This window comes from Cantharellus anzutake (genome assembly GCF_015039405.1).
Source record: "Cantharellus anzutake strain C23 chromosome Unknown EI90scaffold_374, whole genome shotgun sequence".
Taxonomy (NCBI): domain Eukaryota; kingdom Fungi; phylum Basidiomycota; class Agaricomycetes; order Cantharellales; family Hydnaceae; genus Cantharellus; species Cantharellus anzutake.
Genome location: NW_024067324.1, coordinates 5,441 through 10,880, shown reverse-complemented (window position 1 = coordinate 10,880; position 5,440 = coordinate 5,441).

The following is a 5,440-nucleotide window of genomic DNA, read 5'->3' as shown; positions in this document are numbered from 1 at the left end:
GAAAGAGGGCTTCCTTCCTTCAGTACACAAGTGGGGAGTTCGATCGCACTTGCGGCGCGATTCTCATGAGCGCTCTCCTCCTTGCCGCCCTCGTGGAGATGACGTTCTCTCAGACCCCAGTTCAAGGCTTTCAAGTGACTCTAATTCATCACGAGCAACACACGGAATATGAGCCCTGCCTAGCTCAGCGGTGTTGCTTTATACACGCGTACTGTCACTGGTGCCACCTACAGTGATAGTTACCACCCGACTAGAGTACGGTACTTCAGAGTCATATTTACATGACATTAGCACTCACCCCAATAAATTCATTTAGCTTTTTAGTGGCCCTATTGCCTTCCCTGGGGCAACACCAATTACGAGTTCTACTATCCACCCAGGAAAGACTTATGGTAGGCCCCTGCTCTCGCTCGTGCGCAAACACTTTGATAACTTTGGTTTATCAATGCAGTCCAGTGGAGAACTGCTCAGCCTGCTCCCTCCCTGTCCAGCAGGTACTGGACTATTCGATACGAAAAGCGCAAGATTTGTCAAGTAACGTCTTTCGATTCTTTCTTGCTCATAAGCCGCTCCCACCCCACACTGGAACCATCGGTACCCTGGGATCCCCCAATGTCAGTCACATCCACAACCACGCCAGTTACAACCACACCAGTCACAACCAAGCTTCCGCCTTGCCCCTCGGCATGCGCTCTGGCATGCCCGCCCGTCCAAACTGTTTATATCCCCGTCCAAGATGGTGCGGGTAGCGGTTCCCCTGATCAAATACTTCACACTTGCACTTGCAGAGCTACTCAAGTGATGAGTTCCAATCTATGCATTCTCCACCTCTAACATCGTTTAACCCATCCTGACATGACGTTTCTTTTAAATGTAAATTGATCAAGAGTTGGACGCAGAAATGATTTCTACTACCCTAATGCTCGTGACGTTGGCCCTCTGACTCTTTGAGATGGACCAAGCAGAATACCCCAGTCCTGTCGACCGTCGTTAATATCGCCGATCAATCCGATATCAAAAGCTGGCGGGAGTGACAGTGCGGTCTAATCCCTCGAGGGACATCGGCGACTGCAATGGAAAGGAAGACGCTTGCGTCGCCACGAACGCACGTTCAGGCTGTCATGTCTGGCCATTTGCGCCCCATCGAGTGGCGCCACTTTCACCAGTGCAAAGTCGAGAAGTGGGAATGCTGAGGCTATTTCCCATCTCGCGGCTCCCGTCCCTTGTATTCATATGCATTGGGAAGGTGACGTCATTATCGAAGTCCTCTCTCACGTCTGGCATGCCTCATTTCTAGGATCCAATCAACCATTGCTTGTCCATCTTGCTGAACACTTGCTGCTGCGCATTTCCCGCGTGTTTGATGCGTTCTGTCCGGCCTCGGCGCCCTAAGAAAGGCGCGAGACTATTACCATCCGATGTATGGAGCCAATTACGCAACCGGCCTTTGTCGCTTCCAATTGAATTAGCATCGGCCTAGGAATAGGCGCCAAAGACCAGTGCGACATGAATATCATCTGTGAGATCTATTTCTAAAGGCAACGGCATGATTTCTACGAGGGTTTGCTTGAACCCCCCCCTTCCGATTGTGAAACCAGCTCCTGTCTCTTGGCCACTAAATTCGCTCTCGGAACGGCGCGTGCATCGCTCCTCGAATCTGTCCGCGCCATATGGGCACTTACAGATGTTAGCATCTCGTCGTATCCTCATAAGAATGGATATGGGCGAAGCTCAGGCACCATTCGTTCGAATGGCGGAGCTCTGATTGTTGACTTTGTACTCTAGGATATCAAAGCGAATAAAGAGTCTGCGATCAGATTGGCAATACAGTACGAAAATTGCCAGACACAACTTGTCAGGATATTTTACGATGCGGAGAGGAACGGTCTCAAGCCCCATTATTGAACGTACATGACGTGAGTCAGCCCCTGAATTCCCATTCCATGGACCTGCTATCGATCGTCGATAACTGATAATAAACGTTCTCGTCTACAGTGTCGAAGTATATACCCAGAATTTTGAGGTGAGCATATCATATTCATTGAACCCCAGACACGCAGAAGACTAAGGTAGGGTTCTCCAATCGATTTTCACCACACATGCTACTGCCCATGAGTGCCAGATCATATTGCCGAACAGCTGCCAAATGGTCACCATGATTGTCGTCGATATTCCAATACTTCTGACAGTGAGCAAACTCCCATTTGCTCCTCCCGAGGCTTCACATATTTCAGCCAAGGTCTGTCTGAGACGTGAAGGGAAATTATTCATGGATTATATCGTCGAACAGATCATGAATGACATTTATTTATATCGAAGCCGCTTCGCTCCTTTAGAGACATTCATATTCCGCAACGATGTGCTGCATCTTCGCATTTCGGCATCACGACATGACTGTAGCTGACAGAAAAGCAGGAAACAATTTCAGGAGCAAAAAATTCCAGGCAGACCTTACAAGCAAGGTAATACACGCGACTAAGGGGAAAAAGTCCATTCGGATATGTTCCGTAGCTGGGGATGTGAGGTTACCAGGGCAATTAACTCCACGCTTGCTACATATCTCTACCAGCAAGAAGTTGAAGCATCAATATCCCAACAACCTTGTAGCTAGGAGCTTCGATTCATGAAGCCGGCGCTGGAGCCGTCGTCGTAGTCGCTGAAGGTGTGGCATTGGTCAATAATTCCTTGCGCCGCCAGAAATGATGTATGACAAGCGCTATAAGAATGGATCCTACGATAGCGCACAGGACAGTTATCACATGTGCCACAGGAGGGCTAAGGTTCCAAAGCGTGAGGCATTGCAGGTGATAAGATACATGAAACGAACACGTACATGGCCTTCAGGGCGTTTGCCTGCACCTCTAGCTTGGTATTTCTGGAATACGGTGGTCCAACGATAAGCGTGGAAGGGGCGAGGGTTGCTTGAAATAATCTCTGCAATAAAGACATTGGAGAAAGTAGACATCGGATATTTCGCATCACTTACAACGGCCTCCTCGGCAAGTCCAACCACGGAGTTTGCGTCCCCGAGAGTGCTGTCCTGTAGTGATGTGTCTTCAACCCCAACATCGACCAAACTCGCAAGGTTCATGATGGAACCAGCCAAGGCAAAGCGGATCGCGTCTCCAATACCTTCCACCCGGGGATCACTACTTGGCCAGTCTATACTGGAACTGCATGTCGGTATGAGTGCGAATAGGCTTGCTCGAACGCCTTACCCGCTGGGACCCCAACTGAGGAATGAGATGTTACCTCGATCCACGACATTGGAAATGAATGGAGTGTCATAATTGAGTGTAAGTGTGGCGGTGAGATCGTGCTCCTCTATCAGGCTGTAGCAGAAGACCATCGAGTAGCTCGATGTGTTTTTGAGGAAAGAGAACGCCACGGGAGAAAACCACGGGTCACTAGGGACTGAGTAGTTGTTACCAGGGTCGATGCTTCGCACACATCCAAGAGGGGCGGAGACCATCCACCCGTCCCATGTTGTGCCATTGGAGATGACATTGGACGTGGCGGAGCAATTATGGGAAAGAGTCCCCGTTATGTTGTACGAGTTGGCAGTGTACGGACCCGATAACACTGGTGATGGAGCCGGGGCACATCTGGCTTGCACCGACAATCCCCTGAATGTGAGCTTCACGTCCCCATATTGGGCAGGATTATCGAGCTGAAGGCAACAATGATCAAAGGCAGCATAGCGATGAGCCCATAACGAATACCCACAGTAAAGCCCGGCACCACCCAGATGTTCCCAGTCTTGCTAGTGGTGTCATTAAAAATAAATGGAGAATACAGAGCACCGATCCGGCCTAGAGAGATAACTCAGTACCTGTTGAGGAACTCCTTATGATCTTGACTAACTAACGGTGCCCACAAACTGGAACGTAGGATCAGTTGTCATTGGTGAAGGTACGCAACAGAATCACGCACCCCTGCAGCATCCACGAACGGGGTGAATCCGACATCATCATAGCCCAGGCCCGTATGACCTGCGATACGCACGCTCACGTCCCGCTGCTGGGGCACCGAAACAATCTCGAAATATGCTCCAGCCAGGGAATGGAAAATGCTACCGCTGATCGCGATGCGGGAGAACATGAAGACCGCCCAATGGCGCATCCTAAAATTAGAAAGACAGCCCAAATTGGACCACGAGAACAAGTATGAACTGCGAACAAAGAATAGGCACATTGAATTTAGAATCGTACCTGTTCGTTTCGAAGGGCTATCATAGTGCACATTAGCATTATTGAACAACGAGGAGTGATTAGGTGTACTTTGAGCAGCGTGATAACATAGGGCGCTGTGAACCAATGGAACAATGGACCGAAAAGAATAGATGGCCCAAATGACTGAGGAACCCCTTTTCAGTCGCCACGGATACGGTCATGAAGTAGGAAAGCCATACCTTCCAGAACTGTTTAACGCGAGAGATTCCGGCGTCGCTGAGATTGATGCCAAATCCTAGCGAGGATGAATGAGCCTGACTATTCATACACCAGAGTAGGTAGTTTCTACCTGTTCCGTTGCGGGTGTGGTCTAAGACAACTTCCGATCCGACAGCAATAGCAATGAAGACGAGGCCCAATGGAAGAGTTTTTCTCCACCAATGGGACTTGGGTAGCTCCAATGTTTCAGGGCTGTTCTCGTGTAGTGTGCCTTTCTGAGATGGGTGGAGGTCGCTCTCAGCCTTTTCCACATCAGCTATCTCGGCGACGGGTGAATGGAGGTACAGCGGTGGTGAGTTTATCGTGCTCACCTCTCCCAGAATCAGCCTGTGTAAGCGTTTGTAGGTAGATGTCGGCTACGGAAATAGATCAACGGTGCAATGCTTTAGCAAAGAAACAGAGGCTAACCGCTTTCGTCTTCCATAGTTTGGGGGGGGACAGACTAATAATACTCTCAGCTGGCTTTTATCCCTTATGAACTTGACACTTTAGAGCGAAAAGCGAACTCAGGAACCGCAGCAATGCTCCCCTCACCATCAGAAGATGCTGGGAAGGGTATTTCAATTTTCGCTGCAATGAATGCCTCAAGTGAGATAAGTGATCGACTAGCACCATCCTAGGTGATCTATATTAGTCTCAATCCACAACCAGATGGCCTGGGACCGAGGCTAGATCGATATGGCATTCGAACCGGCCTGGAGTAGTACCAACGGCATTATCCGGTTTGGTAATTACTACTCAATGCACGCACTGCCAGAGCACTGCTCCTCAACAAGTAGATATACTCGCTTCAAATAAGTCTCTGCATGTAGATATGAATGAGAGCGAAGAGGAAATGAGGGGAAGAGTGAGAAGGGCAATTTTGGGGCCTAAATTCTCACGCCCGCCCAATGCAACAATGCCTTCAACACCATGGTAATGGACCTACGTACCAATGGACCTGGGTAGGTGCATTGATGCCCTAAGTATGCTAACGACAAAATAAGCAT